The sequence below is a fragment of the Pristiophorus japonicus genome, chromosome 6 (assembly GCF_044704955.1).
Source record: "Pristiophorus japonicus isolate sPriJap1 chromosome 6, sPriJap1.hap1, whole genome shotgun sequence".
In the NCBI taxonomy this organism is placed as follows: Eukaryota; Metazoa; Chordata; class Chondrichthyes; family Pristiophoridae; genus Pristiophorus; species Pristiophorus japonicus.
This window is the reverse complement of record NC_091982.1, coordinates 66,875,611-66,897,211: the sequence shown is the minus strand read 5'-3', so window position 1 is coordinate 66,897,211 and position 21,601 is coordinate 66,875,611. Positions and strand designations below refer to the sequence as shown.

Sequence of the window (21,601 nt, the reverse complement as noted above, 5' to 3'; positions counted from 1 at the left end):
GCTATGGGGAGAGAGCAGGGCAGTAGAATTAGTTTGAGATTGCTCTAGTAAAGAATTGGCATATACAACGTTGGCCTCTTTCTATGATTCTTAGAATCCTTATAGAGAGACCAGATAGTTTCTTGAAATAACCTTACGTGGTAAAAAAAAATATGGTGGAAAAACCTAATGGGTAATGTGACAATCTCTGAAAGTTGAATTCTCTCTTTTCTCAACCGACTGAATTTGGATAATAATGTATAGGTTATTAAAACTCAATAGCACCAACCCCACAGGATCAGATGGCCATTTGCTCGTTATTGAAGGAAAGGTTGTGCAGCACTGACTGCTGTGATTATTCTGTTGGGAGACCAAATGATATCAAATGAACTGATACATAATACAGACAGGAAAGGCATTACCGCTTCACAGCAGTGTGACATTAAATATTCAGAAAACAACAAAATTCAATGATCGGATAATATTACCTCAACCGCAACTTTTCCTTAACAGGAACCTTTTGGAATTGATACAGGGCTACGGGGAGAGAGCGGGGCAGTGCGATTAGTTTGGGATTGATACAGAGCTATGAGGAGAGCCCGGGGCAGTGGGATTAGTTTGGGATTGATACAGGGCTATGGGGAGAGAGCGGGGCAGTGGGATTAGTTTGGGATTGATACAGGGCTATGGGGAGAGAGCGGGGCAGTGGGATTAGTTTGGATACAACGAAATCTCTGGGGTAGTAATTTGCCTTCGCCAGTGTCATATCGATGATCGGTTATGTTTACCATATGAATGGAGCTGAATATTGGGAGGCAGAATCGCTACCATCCAAAACTCCTTTCTACCCACTGTCTCTGTCACAGGGAGGTAGGAATGTACCAGATTGGAGAGGGAAATAGAGTGGGTTGGGCCAATCGCAGAGTCTCCAAAGTATCACATTCCGCGATACATCTCGTACCCTTTATCCGATTTTTCTCCAACTGCTTACCCAACTTTTTTGCTTTTACAGCCAGCCTCTCCCTCACATTGCCTCCAATGGAGTCCATTCCCCATGTACAGCACCCAGCGATGTACTGAACCAATGGAGGCTGAGGTGTGTAGAAAGATCACAGAGGGTTCCCAAAGTCAATAGACTTCTGCCCATCTTTTTCTTATTCATTCATTGGATGTGGCCATCCCTAATTGCCTTTGAGAAGGTGTCTCGCTCGGCCATTTCAGAGGGCAGTTAAGAGTCAACCACATTGCTGTGGGTCTGGAGTCACAAATCGGTCCAGACCGGGTAAGGGATTTTTACGACAATCCGGTAGTTTCATGGTCACCATTACTGCTACCAGCTTTTTATTCCAGATTTATATAATGAACTGAATTTAAATCCCACAGTTGCCGTGATCTGGATCATTAGTCCTGGCGTAATGGATTCCTCATCTAGCAACGTAACCACTGTGCTACCGTTCCCTCTGGGGGCAGCAACATCACGTGTGTAATAGTCATTATTCCATGTTGTGTGTGTGATGGTGTTATTATCCATTGGGCAGCTGACACTCGGTCGGGGAGGTGGTCTTCGGGAGTTTATTAATATTCGCTGAGGGGGCTCTTGCAAGAGAGAAGTTTGAAAAGCACTGCACCAAACACTGCTATATTTCAATAAGGAAATGCACAGATTGGTTTGTTGATTAAAATAGTTTGGAACCCAAGTTACATACTTGCTTTTTGCCAGAATTAGTTGCAATTCTATTTTAACGTGGAACTGATCTCCTCAAATAAAAATAAATCCCTTCCAGAAATAAAATCTGGGCTGGCATTAGAAATTAGGCAGGATACGCGCCGTGTAATGAATCTATGAGCGAAGGAGGAGGAAGGAGGGTGTCAAAGTCTGAAACATATCGGTACTATGTCAGGATATGTATAATACAGAGAATAGACATTCAGCTCGGGGTTGGCACTGACCTCCCAAAGCAGAAAGCAGCATTAAATAATAACAGCTTGTTTTCTCACTCTCAGCATCCAGTTACATATGCCTCTGAAAATGGCAACTGGCAAAGCAGAGTGCTGGGGGGATATGCCCCGATGGAAATCATACCAAGACCAGAAGATGCACTGCGAGCATTCAGCCACTCGTGCACAACCACGGATCTCCTTCCGCAAAGGGGGATTTGAGACCGGTTGTACAGAATCATTCACTGAGTATCACCTTTTCCAAACACATCTATTAATATGAGATGAGGAGAGATTTCTTTCAACGCAGCGAGTTGTTGTGATCGGGAACGCGCTGCCTGAAAGGACGGTGGGAGCAGATTCAATAGTAACTTTCAAACAGGGAATTGGATAAATGCTGAAAAGGAAAAAAAAAAGCAGGGCTATGGGAAAAAGAGAGACTAATGGGATCGCTCTTTCACAGAGCCGGCACAGGCACGAGGGCCCGAATGGGCTCCTTCTGTGCAGTATGATTCTGTTTTTTTTTCTTGCAAGTGCACTGTGAATTTTTGCACTCAGTTGCAAGATTCAAATTTGCTGTGTGACTCCACTCGCAGTGGTGATATACTTGTTACTAATTTGAGATGTTAGCCTGTTAAAAATAAATGGGTTAACACCTCTGCTAAATTCATCCAGCGGGGATAATCAGACGCACATCTATCTCATGGAGGCAATTTACATTTTTTTTAGTAGTGGTAGATAAGTTCAAATTTCTGACTACAGTGGAAAGGAAGATTGGGCAGGATGTATAACAAGCACCAGCAGAAGTGAAATTCAACCCTTGTGTATCTTAATCCATGACATAACTTCAGGACCATAGTCTATACCAATGTGGAAATTCTACCTGGTGCAGAGTCCTAGGCCCAACCACCTTCAGCTCCTTCAGCAATGACCTTCCCTCCATCATAAGGTCAGAAGTGGGGATGTTCGCTGATGATTGCACAGTGTTCAGTTCCATTCGCAACTCCTCAGATAATGAAGCAGTCCATGCCTGCATGCAGCAAGACCTGGACAACATTCAGGCTTGGGCTGATAAGTGGCAAGTAACATTCGCGCCACACAAGTGCCAGGCAATGACCATCTCCAACAAGCGAGAGTCTAACCACTGCCCCTTCACATTCAATGGCATTACCATCACTGAATCCTCCACCACCAACAGTCTGGGGGTCACCATTGACCAGAAACTAAACTGGACCAGCCACATAAATACTGTGGCAACAAGAGCAGATCAGAGGCTGGGTATTCTGCGGCGAGTGTCTCACCTCCTGACTCCCCAAAGCCTTTCCACCATCTACAAGGCACAAATCAGGAGTGTGATGGAATACTCTGCACTTGCCTGGATGAGCGCAGCTCCAACAACACTCAAGAAGCTCAACACCATCCAGGACAAAGCAGCCGCTTGATTGGCACCCCATCCACCACCTTCAACATTCACTCCCTCCACCACCGGCGCACCGTGGCTGCAGTGTGCACCATCTACAAGATGCAATGCAGCAACTCGCCAAGGCTTCTTCAACAGCACCTCCCATACCCGCGACCTCTACCACCTAGAAGGACAAGGGCAGCAGGCGCATGGGAACACCATCACCTCCACGATCCCCTTCAAACCATACGCCATCCCGACTTGGAAATATATCAGCCGTTCATTCATCGTCGTTGGGTCAAAATCCTGGAACTCCCTCCCTAACAGCCCTGTGGGAGCACCTTCACCACACGGACTGCAGCGGTTCAAGAAGGCGGCTCACCACCACCTTCTCAAGGGCAATTAGGGCTGGGCAATAAATGCCGGCCTTGCCAGCGACGCCCACATCCCATGAATAAATAAAAAAAAATACGAGTGTCCAGTTACTGTGGCTAACACAGAAGTCAATTGTAGACATTGTGCCAACAATGTAGAAACCTTTAAATATACGTCTTCAAATAACGTTTAGGTTAGTGTGTATTTTTCTTTCATGAGATGAATATTATTACAATGGTTTTATGGTTACTTTGTCAAGTGGCAGTGAATTTAACCCCGAGAGCAATTACAGTTCTCTTAGTACTGTGAAGAGATGAACTATAGCACTTTGCAGTCGTTTATTTCCACAATGTACTGACTTCTTCCAGAATAACTTATGGTGCTTGGCTTCCGAAGTGCATTTTTAAATTGCAGAGGGAAGGCATGCGGGCGGTGTGAGAATTGAAATATGAATAGGCTGCAGAACCAAGTTCAGGTTCTACACCATTTGGAGTGGCTCACTGGTAACCTTCCCGCCTCTGGAATCGGCAGCTTCTGGGTTTGAGCCCCGCTCCAGGCAGTCCTGGCGAGTGGATACAAGAGTGGGTATGGGCTAATTTTGTGTCTGGTGGCACACGAGGCACCAGCAGGATATGCGTGCCCAATGGGAGTGGAGTGGATTCCCATCGTAGCCCAGTGAGTGGGAGACCAGTGATCCCACCACTGGCACAGATCTATGACCTCGACTCTCTTATCTGGAAGGAGGAGATCATGCCAGAAGATCTCATAAGACGCCGTAATCGTGACCATTTTCAAGAAAGATGACAAGTCCAACTGCGATAACTACAGAGGAATCTCCCTGCTGTCGGCCACCGAGAAAGTCATCGCAAGAATCCTCCTCAATCGCCTTCTCCCTGTGGCTGAAGAACTCCTCCCAGAGTCACAATGCGGGTTCCGCCCACTAAGGGGCACAATGGACATGATCTTCTCTGCATGGCAGATACAAGAGAAATTCAGGGAACAGCACCAACTCTTGTACATGGCCTTCTTCAACCTCACAAAAGCCTTCAACACTGTCAACCATGAGGTATTATCGAGCGTCCTCCTCAGATTCGGCTGCCCTCAAAAGTTTGTCACCATTCTCTGCCTGCTCTACGATGACCTGCAAGCCGTGATCCTGACCAATGGATCCACTACAGATCCATTTCACATTCGGACCGGGGACAAACAGGGCTTGTCATCGCACCAACGCTCTTCTCGATCTTCCTTGCTGCAATGCTCCATCTCACCCTCAGAAAGCTCCCCGCTGGAGTGGAACCAAACTATACAACCAATGGGAACTTGTTCATCCTTCGCCACCTCCAGACCAGATCCAAGGTCGTCCTATCCTCCGTCATCGAATTACAGTATGCAGACGACACTTGCATCTGCGCATACTTTGAGGCCGAACTCCAAGCCATCGTCAACACCTTCACCGAGGCATTTAAGTGCATGGGCCTTACACTAAACAGCCAAAAGACGAAGGTCCTCTCCCAACCTGACCCCGTCACACAGCACTGCCCCGCCCTCCCCCCCACCCGGTTATCAAACGCCTTGGACAACATGGGCTATTTTCCATACCTCAGGAGCCTACTGTCAACAAGGGCAGACATCGACAACGAGGTCCAACACCGCCTTCAGTGTGCCAGTGCAGCCTTTGGTCACCTGAGGAAGAGGGAGTTTGAAGACCAGGAACTCAAACCCGACACCAAGCTCATGGTCTACAAGGCAGTAGTGATACCTGCCCTCCTATATGGCTCAGAGACATAGAAATATAGAAACATAGAAATCTACGTGGACTATGTACAGGAGGCACCTCAAAACAGAGGAGAAGTACCACCAAGGCTGCTTCCGCAAGATCCTGCAAATCCATTGGCAGGATAGGTGCACCAAAGTCAGTGTCCTCGCTCAGGCCAACATCCCCAGCATCGAAGCACTGACCACCCTCGATCAGCTCTATTGGGCGGGCCACATCGCCGACATGCCTAGCACGAGATTCCCAAAGCAAGCGCTCTACTCAGAGCGCTGACACGGCAAGCGAGCCACAGGTGGGCAGAGGAAACGCTTCCAAGGACACCCTAAAAGCCTCCTTGAAAAAGTGCAACATCCCCACCGACACCTAGGAATCCCTGGCCCAAGACTGCCCAAAGTGGAGGAAAAGCACCCGGGAAAGCGCTGAGCACCTCGAGTCTCTTCACCAGATTCACACGGAAGCCAAGCATCAACAGCAGAAGGAATGTGCGGCAACCCAGGCTCCCCACCTACCCGTCCCTCCAACCACCGTCTGCCCCACCTGTGACAGAGACTGTAGGTCCCGCATTGGACGCTTCAGTTACCTGAGAACTTTTTTCCAGTGTGGAAGCAAGTCATCCTCGACTCCGAGGGACTGCCGATGGTGATGATGATGATGATGGATATGGGGATGACACCCAACGGGGTCCCAGCCTCCAATGGGAGTGGAGTGATGCACTCCCCAATTGCACCTAGCCGCTCCCTGCTTGGTCAGGCTACTGACCCGTCCACATTACACAAACAACTCAGAGCACAATCTGCTGGATGTAAAAGCAGTGGAAACAGTGCCTCATGTGCCACCAGACACACTCAACCTGCACCCACACTTGTGAAATACTGCAATGTGATAGTCACAAATGTAATAAAACAAAAGCAGGACCTTGCATTTATATTGCATCTTGTCACATCCCTAGAATGTACCAAAGCACTTCACAGAGTCATTGGTTAACTGCAGGAACCAATTTGGACACAGCCAGGTCCCTCAAACAGCAAGTGAGATGAACGATCTGATAATCACTTTTAGCTGGTGTGGGTTGAGGGAGGAATATTGGCCAGGATACCGGAAGAACTCCCTGCGCTTTTTCAAATACTGCTACAGGATCTTTTACAAACAACTAATCCTTGATTTCACGTCTCATCCAAGAGACGGCACTTCTGACAGTGCAGCAATCCTTCTGTTTTGCACAGACTAGTTTCTGAATTCTCTGGAGTGGGGCTTTAACCTTCTGACTCAAAGACGAGAGAGTGCCACCGATTGAGTCAAGCTGCAATCCTGAAGAATATATAAGGACAAATAAACCTATAGGCTACCGTTAAATATTTATGCATAAAATGTATTAAATTCCACATGTCAAGGAAGAACAACTTTCATTTATATAGCATCTTTAACGTGGAAAAACATTCAAGATGCTTCACAGAGGCAGAATCAGACAAGAATGGACACCAACCCAAAGAAGGAACTATAAGGAAGGGTGACCAAAGCTATGTGGGTTTGAAGGAGAGTCTTAAAGGAGGAGAGAGGGTGGGAGGAGAGAGAGGGTGGGGAGGTGGAGAGCATGGGGAGGTGGAGAGAAGGTGGGGGGAGGAGAGAGGGTGAGGAGGCGGAGAGAGGGTCGGAGGAGGAGGAGGAGGAGAGAGGGTGGGGGGAGGAGGAGAGAGGGTCGGAGGAGAAGGAGAGCGGGTCGGAGGAGGAGAGATGGTCGGAGGAGGAGAAGCGAGAGTGGAGAGGAGGAGAGAATTAGGGGGGAATTTCCAACGTGAGGAGCCTAAAATTAAAGCAGAATTAAATCCTGTTTTTGTTTAGGAAACGTGACCCGCTCCAGCTGCAGATATTCGATGCCACTCAGTGTCATGTGGATAAAAAGCGCAGAGAAGAATTGGGAGATGGGCCAGACGATCTGGTGACACCGTACCGTCTCATCAACACATTCCCTTCTGACATTCATACCGTTACTTCCCTGAAATGGCGTATCCAGCAAGTCACGAGGCTGAAACTCAGGGATACTGGATCCAGCGACGGAACATAAACTTATTTCTTAACTCATGAGCCTTGTAACTTGAATTGTAACTTGTCTCTGGTAAATAGCAAGGAGAGTGTAGAATAATAGTGTATAAACACTGTGTATAAACGGCGTGTATAAACACCATGTATAAACATTGTCTATAAATGCAGTGTATAAACGCCGTGTATAAACATTGTCTATAAACGCAGTGTATAAATGGTGTGTATAAACATTGTCTATAAACGCAGTGTATAAACGGTGTGTATAAACAATTTCTATAAACGGCGTGTATAAACGCCGTGTGTGAATAGCGTGTATAAACATCATGTATAAACATTGTCTATAAATGCAGTTTATAAACACAGTGTATAAACGCAGTGTATAAACATTGTCTATAAACGCAGTGTATAAACGCCGTGTCTGGTAAATGACAGCGCTTGAATTGGCAGCAATCCAGAATATGAATGAAGGCACAGAAGCTTAAAGTTGGTGAGCATAAGAAGGATTTACTTTTATCTCTCACAGAAATAGCCAAAGATATCAACTTATATCCGTGTCAGTGAATGAACTTTACTTGATTCGAGTGCTTACTGTCCCTCATAAAATCGTAGAATCATACAGCACAGAAGGAGGCTATTCGGCCCATCGTGCCTGTGCTGGCTCTTTGAGAGAGCGAAGGATGTCAACGCCAGCGTCACGGGTCACAATGGTGGCACACATCCACTGTCGGGGAGGCCTTTAGCGCCCCAGGTCGCCATCTTTATTTGTCGGATGACTCTTGGGTCCGCGTGGTAATGGCGGCCCTCACATCGACCGGGCCACTGGGGTGGTTGATCGCGTCCCTGGTGGCCTAGTGGTGGCCAATAAAGGGCCTGCGGAGTGCGCAGCGGCCCTCCCCTTTAATGGAAGAGGAGGGGCCTTGTAGCGAGTCAGCGCTATGCAGAGTATCCGCGTAGTGCTGGTCCGCTGTGCCGCGGTACCATCCCAGAAGCGCCCGCAAAGGAAGCCGAGCACCGGAGTCAGTGCATACCAGCAGGACGACCATCCCAGCCCCGGAAGTCCACGCCCAGGAAGTCCACCCCCGGAACTCCTGCCCCAGGAAGTCCCAGCCCAGGACGTCCCACCCCAGAAGTCCCGGCCCAGGAAGTCCCGGCCCCTATTGGGACAAAGGACAATTTCTCGCCCAATGTTTCCTCATCGCCCCCTCTGGTTGTTTTGCCAATGATCTTAAATCTGTGTCCTCTGGTTACCGACCCTCCTGTCACTGGAAACAGTTTCTCCTTATTTACTCTATCAAAACCCCTCATGAGTTGAACACCTCTATCAAATCTGTTCTCAACCTTCTCTGCTGCTCGGAGAACAGGCCCAGCTTCTCCAGTCTATCCACGTAACCGAATTCTCTCATCTCTGGAACCATTCTGGTAAATCTCCTCTGCACCCTCTCCAAGGCCTTGCCATCCTTTCCACCATCCCACTGACGTTGAAATAGTCATTGCATTTACTTCAAGGCCATAAAAAATAATTTGGAATTTTGTGTTTTATACACAAGCATTGAATCTAAAAGCGGTGATGCTAAATTTGTACAAATTGCCGGTTAAGTTACAGTTTCAGTGCGGTGTGGTGTGCTGCACTGGGCAGCACAATCTAGCAATGATTTAAAGCCATGGAGAGGGCACAGTGAAGATTTGTTGCAACGATACTGGGAATGAGAAGTAATAGTTATGAAATGGCTGCAAAAATTGGGACTTTAGCCCAGTGGAGTGGTGGAGGTCATGGTGGGAGTCTAATAAAGGTTTTCAAAATGATGAAAGATTTTGAGAAGGTAAATAGTGAAAGATTGCTTCTACTGGTTGGCGATTCAATAACAAAAGGCCAAAAACTCGACATTAGCAGTTAAAGAATGGAGGAGGAAGTGAGAAGAATTCTTATGCACGGAAGGTTAAATGACCATGGAATGCTAAACCACAAGGGGCTACTGAGGCAGAGGCTGGAACATCAGTGAAAGGGGAATTGGATAACTATTTCAGTCTTACTGCAGAGAAAGAGGCCATTTGGCTCATCGTGCCTGTGTCGGCTGTGTGAAAGAGTGATCCACTAGTCCCCCTCATACCCCGCTCTTACCCCGTAGCCCTGCAAATCTTTCATTTTCAAGAATTTAGCGAATTCCCTTTTAAAAATTATTAATAACTTTTATTTATATAGCGCCTTTAACGTAGTAAAACATCCCAAGGCGCTTCACAGGAGTGATACAGACAAACAGATAAATTTGACAGCGAGCCACAGAAGAAATTAAGGCAGATGATCAAAAGCTTATTTAAAGAGGTAGGTTTTAAGGAGTGTCTTAAAGGAGGAAAGAGAGGTAGAGAGGTGGAGAGGTTTAGGGAGGGAGTTCCAGAGCTTGGGGCCAGGCAGCTGAAGGCACGGCCACCAATGGTTGAGTAGTTATAATGAGGGATGTTCAAAAGGGCAGAATTTGAGGAACGCAGACATCTTGTGGGGTTGTGAGGCTGAAAAAGATGACAGAGATAGGGAGGGGCAAGGTCATGGAGTGATTTGTGAACAAGGCTGAGAATTTTGAAATCGAAGCGTTGTTTAACCGGAAGCCAGTGTAGGTCAGCGAGCACAGAGGTGATGGGTGATCGGGACTTGGTGCGAGTTAGGACACGGGCAGCCGAGTTTTGGATGACCTCAGGTTTACGTAATGTGGAATGTGAAAGGCCATCCAGGAGTGAGTTGGAGTAGTCCAGTCTAGAGGTAACAAAGCGAGGGATGAGGGTTTCCGCAGCAGAAGAGCTGAGGCAGGGATGGAGACGGGCAATGTTGCGGAGGTGGAATAAGGCAGTTTTAGTTATGTTGCGGATATATGGCCAGAAATTCATTTCAGGGACAAATATGACACCTAGGTTGCGAACAGTCTTGTTCATCCTCAGATTGATGCTAGGGAGAGGGATGGAGTCAGTGGTTAGGGAACGCAGTTTGTGGCAGGGACCGAAAACAATGGCTTCGGTCTTCCCAATATTTAATTGGAGAAAATTTCTGCTCATCCAGTACTGGATGTCGGACAAGCAGTCTGACAATTTAGATACCAAGCAGGGGTCGAGAGAAGTGGTGGTGAGGTAGAGCTGGGTGTTGTCAGCATACATGTGGAAACTGACTCCGTGTTTTCAGATGATGTCGCCAAGGGGCAGCATATAGATGAGCAATAAGAGGGGGCCAAGGACAAATCTTATTGAATCTGCTTCCACCGTCTTTTGAACAGGAAGAATGTGAAAGGATACAAGAACAGGGCATTAGAGTGAAGACCTAACGCTGGACCAAATGATCACCTCTGTGTTGTACTTTCTATAATTGGTCGATGTTACTAGTGTACTTTCCATGGAATACTCCCTGGGAATAAACATTTAATATGTCAAACAGGGTGTGGGCACTGCTGGGCTTTTACTGCCCATCCCTAATTGCCCTTAAGTGGCTCGCTAGGCCCTTTCAGAGTCAACCACTTTGCTGTGGGTATATCAGCCAGACCGGGTAAGGACAGTAGATTTCCTTCCCGAAAGGACATCAGTGAACCAGTTCGGTTTTTATGACAATCTGGTAGTATTGTGGTTGCCATTACTGATACTAGCTTTTTATTTGCAGATTTATTTAATTTACTGCATTTAAGTTCCCCCAGCTGCCGTGGTGGGATTTGAACTCATGTCTCTGGATCATTCGGCCAGGCCTCGGGATTACTGGTCCAGTAACAGAACCACTGTGCTACCGTACCCTTCTCTTACTGTTATAATACTGGAAGAGGCTCTGACTATGTTCAGGATCTAAACCTGTGTTTATTACCAGTTCTCAAGTGTTGGTGTGGCTCAGTACCAATATTTTTGTCCCCGAGTCAGAAGATTGAGAGTTCAATTCTACTCCAGTGCTTGAGATCCGAGTTGATGCTCCAGTGCGGTACTGAGAGAAAACTTCACGCCAGTTGCTACACTTCCAGAAGTACTTCATGGGTTGTGAAGCTCTTTGGCACATCCTGAGGTTGTGAGAAGCACTGTAGAAATGCAAGTTCTTTCTCCCTGAACTGTTGAAAGTGCCATTTTTCAGCTAAGGTGTTAATTGAAGGCTGGCCTACCTGTACAGATATTTATATAAAAGATCCAATGTCAGTGTTTCAAGAAGTATAAGGAATTCTTCCGATATCTGGGCCAACACTAGACCCTCAATACCCAGCATACTAACCACACTTCAAAAATAATTTGTTGGATGTCAATCTCCTGAGGAAATGAAAAGCACTGCACAACTGCAAGCTCCCGCTTCTTTTCTGCTTGAGTAAACACTGACTTGTTAAAAATTACAATCTAGCTATTATCTTTTTTAAATCTTGTATCTTCTCGTATTTCTGGTCTACAAATCTTTACTTCCTGCTGTTACATTTTTCCATTACGAATTCCTAGGCCCACATTTCTATGGCAACTGCCTATGTAAACATGTCATTACACCCTCGCACCAGTGGTGGTGCTGTAGAGTCTCAGATTTGCATCTCCCTGCAGAGAAAGTCCTTTTGCACCAAACACTTCCACTTCTGTCAGAATCAGGGGAAGTCATAACGGGGAACAAAGAAATGGCAGACCAATTGAACAAGTACTTTGGTTCGGTATTCACTAAGGAGGACACAAACAACCTTCCGGATATAAAAGGGGTCAGAGGGTCTAGTAAGGAGGGGGAACTGAGGGAAATCTTTATTAGTCGGGAAATTGTGTTGGGGAAATTGTTGGGATTGAAGGCCGATAAATCCCCAGGGCCTGATGGACTGCATCCCAGAGTACTTAAGGAGGTGGCCTTGGAAATAGCGGATTTTTTGACAGTCATTTTCCAACATTCCATTGACTCTGGATCAGTTCCTATCGAGTGGAGGGTAGCCAATGTAACCCCACTTTTTAAAAAAGGAGGGAGAGAGAAAACAGGGAATTATAGACCGGTCACCCTGACCTCAGTAGTGGGTAAAATGATGGAATCAATTATTAAGGATGTCATAGCAGCGCATTTGGAAAATGGTGACATGATAGGTCCAGGTCAGCATGGATTTGTGAAAGGGAAATCATGCTTGACAAATCTTCTGGAATTTTTTGAGGATGTTTCCAGTAAAGTGGACAAAGGAGAACCAGTTGATGTGGTATATTTGGACTTTCAGAAGGCTTTCGACAAGGTCCCACACAAGAGATTAATGTGCAAAGTTAAAGCACATGGGATTGGGGGTAGTGTGCTGACGTGGATTGAGAACTGGTTGTCAGACAGGAAGCAAAGAGTAGGAGTAAACGGGTACTTTTCAGAATGGCAGGCAGTGACTAGTGGGGTGCCGCAAGGTTCTGTGCTGGGGCCCCAGCTGTTTACACTGTACATTAATGATTTAGACGAGGGGATTAAATGCACTATCTCCAAATTTGCGGATGACACTAAGTTGGGTGGCAGTGTGAGCTGCGAGGAGGATGCTATTAGGCTGCAGAGTGACTTGGATAGGTTAGGTGAGTGGGCAAATGCATGGCAGATGAAGTATAATGTGGATAAATGTGAGGTTATCCACTTTGGTGGTAAAAACAGAGAGACAGACTATTATCTGAATGGTGACAGATTAGGAAAAGGGGAGGTGCAACGAGACCTGGGTGTCATGGTACATCAGTCATTGAAGGTTGGCATGCAGGTGCAGCAGGCAGTTAAGAAAGCAAATGGCATGTTGGCCTTCATAGCAAGGGGATTTGAGTACAGGGGCAGGGAGGTGTTGCTACAGTTGTACAGGGCCTTGGTGAGGCCACACCTGGAGTATTGTGTACAGTTTTGGTCTCCTAACTTGAGGAAGGACATTCTTGCTATTGAGGGAGTGCAGCGAAGATTCACCAGACTGATTCCCACGATGGTGGGACTGACCTATCAAGAAAGATTGGATCAACTGGGCTTGTATTCATTGGAGTTCAGAAGAATGAGAGGGGACCTCATAGAAACGTTTAAAATTCTGATGGGTTTAGACAGGTTAGATGCAGAAAGAATGTTCCCAATGTTGGGGAAATCCAGAACCAGGGGTCACAGTCTGAGGATAAGGGGTAAGCCATTTAGAACCGAGATGAGGAGAAACTTCTTCACCCAGAGAGTGGTGAACCTGTGGAATTCTCTACCACAGAAAGTAGTTGAGGCCAATTCACTAAATATATTCAAAAGGGAGTTAGATGAAGTCCTTACTACTCGGGGGATCAAGGGTTATGGCGAGAAAGCAGGAAGGGGGTATTGAAGTTTCATGTTCAGCCATGAACTCATTGAATGGTGGTGCAGGCTTCAAGGGCTGAATGGCCTGCTTCTGCACCTATTTTCTATGTTTCTATGTTTCTATGTTTCTCTGCTTCCCAAATTGTCCTAAGTTTCACTATTTTATTGTAAATAATATCAAATCAAAGTATTGCATAAAAATATGTAGAGAATTGCAGAACTGGCTCGAGGAGCTAAATGGTCAACGGCTGTGCCTAATGAGGACTGAATGGTGTCTGTCTGCTCTGGTACAGTTATCTTCCATCTCACCTGAAGACTTAATCTTGACTCCCTCATAAGCCGTGTCATGTGGGATCAACTAGTACTTATTATTAATAGACACTCTTTGGTACACTTCAAATGTTGTCTATATATAAAGACACACACACAGGGAATACCAATAGGTAATGCTCACTAGAAACATACTGATTGGTAATTAATAGAACTCTTGTTTCTGAGGCCGAAGATTGTGGGGTCAAACAGCTCTCCACGACCTGAGTGTATAATCGAGGATGTGACTCAGTGCACTGTTGAAAGAGCCATGTTGCCAATGGGAGGTGAAACGGAGGCTCTGTCTACCTGTTTGGGTGCACAGAAGGTATCCTTTATCATGGCCAATGCCCCTCCTTCAACCAACCCGCAAACAACATGACCCGATTACCTGGTCATTGGTCACGTTTGCTGTGTGTGGCACCTTGCCATGTGCAGCTGACTGCTGCATTTTTCCTCATCAGTGTCAGCTGTGTCTCAGTGGGCAGCACCCTTGCCCATGAGTCAAAAGCTCATGGGTTCATGTCCCAATCCAGGGACTTGACCACGCAAATCCAGTGGAGTTCTGCAGTGTCGGAGGTGCCGTCTTTTGGATGAATCGCTAAACCGAGGCCCCATCTGGTGGACAAATGAGATTCCACGGCACTATTTTGAAGAATCCCCGGTGTCCTGGCCAATTTTTACCCCTTAACCAACATCACTAAAACGGATTATCTGATCATTATCACGTTGCTGTGTGTGGGAGCTTGCTGTAAACAAATTGGCTGCTGCGTTTCCTACATTACAACAGTGACTACACTCCAAAAGTACTTCATTGGCTGTAAAGCAGTTTGGGACGATCGCTGATCATGAAAGGTGCTGTAGAAATGTAAGTCTTTTGTTCTATATAAGGCACATATGCACTACAAACACACACACACATGTAAGTGTGTGCCACACGTGTGTTTTAAGAAACCAACTTGCATTTCTATAGCACCTTTCATGACCTCACGAGGACCCAAAGTGCTTTACAGTCAATAAAGTATTTTCTGAAATGTGGTGACTGTTGTAATGTTGGATACACAAATTTGAGCACAACAATATCCCACAATGAACAATTAGATAAATGACCAGATAATTTGGGTTCATGCTTGAGGGATAAACATTGGCCAGGACACCAGGGAGACCACCCCTGCTTTATTTTGGATAGGGCCATGCTTTTACGTACACCTCAGAGGGCAGACAGGGTCTTGATTATTGTTTCATCCGGTAGTCAGTGCTTCTGACACTGCAGCACTCCCTCAATACTGCCCCTCCGACAGTGTGGTGCTCCCTCAATACTGCCCCTCCAACATTGTGGCGCTCCCTCAGCACTGCCCCTCCGACAGTGCGGTGCTCCCTCAGTACTGCCCCTCCGACAGTGCAGCACTCTCTCAGTACTGGCCCTCCAACAGTGCGGTGCTTCCTCAGTATTGCCCCTCCGACAGTGCAGCGCTCCCTCAGTACTGCCCCTCCGACAGTGCAGCGCTCCCTCAGTACTGCCCCTCCGACAGTGCGGCGCTCCCTCAGTACTGCACTGGAGTGTTAGCCTGGATTATATGCTCAAGTCTCTGAAGTTGGACTTGAACCCATGACCTTTTGACTCATTCAATAATTTATGGTATCCTCACATCCTTTCTCTAAAGGGCACTGATGCTTTATAATTGCCTTGGAATACGTTGGCAGTTTTGTGAAGAAATATATACAACTGAAAGCATTCGCACCACCTGAGTAACAGTATTCATCAATCATATAAAATATCCAAGTGAAGGACTATGCCAGGGAAACATTCTCATATTGCTTTTAGCTGAAATATTGAGATTTTTATGAAATTCGATTTTGCAAACTGCCTGTTTCCAGTGTTTATATCCATCTTGGGATAGGTGTCGCCTCAATCCCAATTCCAAAATAAACCCGACAGAGAATGATTCAAATCGCATCACTGCTGCTCAGATTGTACTTGCTGTGTGCAGCTGGAAGCCATTCCCTCCCCCTCTGAATGCCACATCAATAATCTCTCGAGTCCCATTCAACAAGGCAATGGCCCTCCGGGATTACGGTGCATACGCAGATCTCAAAGCCACATGGATTTGCATGTGTGAATAACTGGAATCTTCCTCCGAGGGAGCAATCAGTGTCACTGGCTGTCGACTGAACCCGCCGAGTAACCCCCCAGCTCCTTCAGTAAAACTAACCCTTTCTGGTCAAATGGACAATCACCGAGCTTTATCACTCTCGCAAGGGTCAGCTTTGAATTACAAGCGCCACATTGAGCTGCTGTGACGATGACTTCATGACTATTTCAGTGGCATGTTTGGGCTAAATATTTTTATTGGGTAAAATCGAACCCTGGCCAACACCCAAAGACCTTAACCTGGGACCAAAGCCCAGTTTGAAGTGCAATGCTCCAGCTTCACTCCGAGATCACATCCTTAGCAGCAAGCTGGCTGTGGAATTATAGAAAGTTATTGCAATGTATTCAGTGATAACTGCATGATTTTTAAGGTATTAGCTGTCTTGTCTCAATAGAGTTGAAAAGATGAAAAATAAGCCAATGCAACTCATTAAAAGGAATTCCTCACTATGTCTTCTGATGAAAGGTCATGGACCTGAAACATTAACTGGGTTGTTATCTCTCTGCATAAGCTGCCTGACTGTCTGAGCGCTCCCAGTATTCTATCACCGTCTTGATCTCTTTAAAATAAAATAAGCACGAATATAATTAGCAATTTCCTTTAACATATCCTTTGCTCCATAACTTCAGCACCACAGTTTTTACCAATGTGGAAATTCTACTTGGTGCAGTGTGCTAGGCCCAACCATCTTCAGCTGCTTCATCAATGACCTTCCCTCCATCGTGAGGTCAGAAGTGGGGATGTTCGCTGATGACTGCACAGTGTTAAGTTCCATTGGCAACTCCTCAGATAATGGAGCAGTCCATGCCCGCATGCAGCAAGACCTGGACAACATTCAGGCTTGGGCTGATAAGTCACAAGTAACATTCGTGGTATCTCCAACAAGCGAGAGTTTAACCACCTCCCCTTGACATTCAACAGCATTACCATCGCCGAATCCCCCACCATCAACATCCTGGGGGTCACCATTGACCAGAAACTTAACTGGACCAGCCACATAAAAACTGTGGCAACAAGAGCAGGTCAGAGGCTGGGTATTCTGCGGCGAGTGTCTCACCTCCTGACTCCCCAAAGCCTTTCCACCATCTACAAGGCACAAGTCAGGAGTGTGATGGAATATTCTCCACTTGCCTGGATGAGTGCAGCACCAACATTCAATTAGCTCGACACCATCCAGGACAAAGCAGCCCGCTTGATTGGCACCCCATCCACCACCTTCACCATTCACTCCCTCCACCACCGGCGCACCGTGGCTGCAGTGTGTACCATCTACAAGATGCACTGCAGCAACTCACCAAGGCTTCTTCCCAAACCCGCGACCTCTACCACCTAGAAGGACAAGGGCAGCAGGCGCATGGGAACACCATCACCTCCAAGTTCCCCTCCAAGTCACACACCATCCTGACTTGGAAATATATCACCGTTCCTTCATCGTCGCTGGGTCAAAATCCTGGAACTCCCTCCCTAACAGCACTGTAGGAGCACCTTCACCACACGGAGTGCAGTGGTTCAAGGCAGCTCACCACCACCTTCTCAAGGGCAATAAATGCCGGCCTTGCCAGTGATGCCTATACCCCAGGAATACATTTTAAAAATATAATTGCAACTATTTGCTGGCGTGGAGGGTGAATGCCAGCACAGATGAGTTGGGCCGAATGGCCTGCTTCCATGTTGTAACATGTATTCCTTGTTGTGTACAATTCCATGTTGGACACTGATGGATACACTCTGGGAGACACATTCCTGATTGTAGTTTCCATTGAACTGGAGCTAATATGAAGCCACCGCTCTGGCCAACACCACCTCACCAAGGCAATCAGATTCTAGAAACTTCTCTTCAAACAGATCTGAGACGCTCGCTTAAATTCAATTGGTTATTCTCTCTACCGATTTACCAATTCACACAACTTGCACAATCGGTGCAATCACTTATTGGCCACAGTTACTGACCAATCAAAGCTCAGACCGCTGCCACAGGCCAATTGCCCAACAGCGGCGAGCGTCGGCCATGAGCACCATGGAGGCCCTGACCTGCGAGAGACCACAAAAGGAGCGGCGAGCGGCGGCCATGGGCAGCGTGGAGGCGTACTACTCTGGGGAGCAGCGCGAGCTGGTGCAGGAGGGCGACGGCAGCGAAGAGTGACGTCATCCAGGTCTGTGATCGGAGCGTGGGCAGGTACAGCAAGAGCGGCGAGATTGGGACAAAGGAGAGGCGAGAGACTGCAGAGGGACGTGATCGGGGCCCAGGGGAGGTGTGAGTTCAGGGCCAGGGGCCCAGGGGCAGCACGGGCCAGCCCACACTGAGATATGCATGCGCTCCAGGTCCGTGGAGCAGAGCTGGTCTCCAGTCATCTTGGGTAATCCTTGCCACTGGACCAAGACCCAGCTCTGTCAAGCCCGTGTGGTGGCTGGTGTGCAACAGTCACCCCACGTTAAAAAAAATCCACGCACAGGCATCTTCCACCCTTCGGGATGTAGTTCGGGTCCTTCACTGAAACACCTGTGAACTCATCCTTTTTGGCGTGGAAGCAAGTCATCCTCGTTTCGAGGGACCGCCTATGATGATGATGACCCAACAGTTATCAGCCACAAGGATATTGACAGGCTTGGTTCCTTTTTCAAAATAAAGAAGTTTCAGCCACTTGAAAGATCCATCATCATCATAGGTGGTCCCTCATATCAAAGATGACTTGCTTCCACGTCAAAAAGGGATGAGTTCACAGGTGTTTCAATGAAGGACCTAATATTCTAGGTCTCCATCTACGTCCCGCAGGGTGGAAGATGCCTGTGCGTGGATTCTTTTAACATTTGATGGCCGTTGCACACCAGCCATCACACAGGCTTGACAGAGCTAGGTCTAGATCCAGTGGTAAGGATTAACCACGACGACTGGATCCTTGCTCTGCTGCACGGACCTAGTGCGCACACAAGAGGCGAGCAGCGATAGGTAATACAAAAAGATAATAGGGCATCAGTGACAAAGATCCAGGTTGGACAGGAAGCACAAACCTCCTTTGGCCCCGTTGCCTCCAGACAGATCTCGCCAGCTGCAATTTGACGCAGAAATGTGACCCATCTGTGCTGTCTCCGTACGCAGTGTTGACGTCTGCAGCATAATTAGTCCCTTGGGCTAATCAACCAGAGTTAGTCTGCAGTAAGGTGACAAATGAATACACTAACTGCTGTAAATCCACTTCTTTCCACCTGTTAGGCAGCAACGGAATGAGAAAAATTAGGAGGAATTAACCAAATAATGACTCACTTATTTTATTGAACAATGGTTCGTAATTTGAGGTCCGTTCGAGGTGTGTACGTGCCCATAAGGGGCGCGCAAGTTCCGGGTTTTTGCGAGTGAATGTAATTAATTTTAAATATGTAATGGTTTTTGTTTAATTATTTGAGGTGCACATGTATTTTTGGGGGGGAAGTTCCATTCATGCTTATGGGGTTTCTGTACAGAAGCACGAATGGAGATTGCGCCCTAAGCTAAGCTTCCATATGATGTACATGCACTGAAAACTTCCAACAGCGCATGCAAGCTCTTGAGTTTTCAGTGTTTGGCATATGTAATTGTTTAAAGATGTTGGCTGGAAAATAAACAGACCAATTCTGTACTTTACAAATACAGAAACATGTTGGAATATTAATTGAAAAAGCCCAGGCAATTGCTAATAAATAATTTATAAACTAAAAAATAAAATGAATGGAGATTCCCTTCTGTCATTGGTTGGACCGACCCATGTGACCCCCAGGGGTGCTCGCGGACCACCTGCGCCCCTGCGATACGCAGGACCCTTCCCGCAGGTTCCCAAAGAGCCCCAGGACCGTGAATCTCTGTACCTTTTGGACCACCAGGAAGCAGGCATTTTATTTGCGGATCGGAGGCATTTTCCCGCGGGAAGCCTCCAACAGCAAATTCAGGGCCATTATTTTTTTCGAGTTTGAAGCCAGCACACACACCAGCAGCGACGGTAACTCTTGGGAGAGTCAACAAAAAAATGGCAGAGAAGTCCTGCTACAACTGTACAGGGTATTGGTGAGGCCACACCTGGAGTACTGCGTGGAGTTTTGGTCTCTGTATTTAAGGAAAGATATACTTGCTTTGGAGGCTGTTCAGAGAAAGTTCACTAGGTTGATTCCGGGGATGAGGGGATTGACTTATGAGGAAAGGCTGAGTAGGTTGGGCCTCTACATATTGGAGCTCAGAAGAATGAGAGGTGATCTTGTCAAAACATATAAGATAATGAGGGAGCTCGACAGGGGAAACTAAAACTAGGGGACATAGTCTAAGAATAAAAGGCCGCCCATTTAAAACTGAGATGAGAAGAAATTTCTTCTCTCAGAGGATCGTGAATCTTTGGAATTCTCTGTCCTAGAGAGTTGTGGAGGCTGGGTCATTGAATATATTTAAGGCAGAGATAGACAGATTTTTGAATGATAAGGGAATAAAGGGTTATGGGGAGTGAGCAGGGAAGTGGAGCTGAGCCCATGATCATATCAGCCATGATCTTATTGAATGGCGGAGCAGGCTTGAGGGGCCAAGTGACCTACTCCTGTTCCTATTTCTTATTTCAGGAAAAGTTCTGGGAAATTCCTGAGCGATTCCATAAGGAAAACAGGGCAAGTTGCAGGAGATGGTGATTACCCATGATGCATCACTTGGACACACCCAATTAATCCGGAGGGGAGTGGAGGAGAAGTTTTCTCAGTCCGAGAGATGTCAGGATCTGGAACGCTTGGCCTGAAAAGGTGGTGGAGGCTGATTCCATCAATAATTGTAACAGGGAGTCAGGCGGGTTCTGGAGGATGAGGAACTGACAGGGTTACGGACAAAAGGATGGCGGGAGCGTGATGGGAAATGGGACTGAGCACGACAGGCCGAATGGCTGAAACTGTCTATGATTCTGTGAGCGTTGGTGTGAAGCAGGAACTACTTCACAGCAAGTGTACACTTGTGGTGTAACTGCACCGGAAGCAATAAGCTGAGCTGCACGGTACCAGGATGTTCCTTCAGTGTAGAGAAGGCAGCGATCGGCATCCCATAGGATCGGAAACCTTCAGCCAATCAGAACAAAAGGAGGCCATTCGGCCCAGCGTGCCTGTGCTGCCTCTTTGAAAGAGCGATCCAATTCGACCCACGTTGCTGCTTCATATCCATCATTTATTTAAAAAATTTTATATCTTATCCAGAAAGTGTGAGCTCAAATCCCACCATGGCAGTTTGAGGATTGATAATCAATTTACAAAATCTGGAAATTAAAAAGCTGCTATCAGCAGAAACCCGTCATGCGGGAATAATCGGGCGTGTCAGACTCTGTGCTTGCTCTCAGTTGAGTGAGAGTCTCATCACGGTACAGTCTCAGAAAACGTACCCAAAATGTTTGCATATTTAA

At 46.8% G+C, this 21,601-nt stretch overlaps 1 protein-coding gene across 2 annotated transcripts in view; it reads right to left on the bottom strand.

Annotated features, from left to right (window-relative positions):
• The window catches only part of fgf13a (fibroblast growth factor 13a), a 755,468-nt gene that overhangs the window by 379,149 nt on the left and 354,718 nt on the right, over nucleotides 1–21,601 (bottom strand). The gene's annotated exons all lie outside the window — the stretch shown is intronic.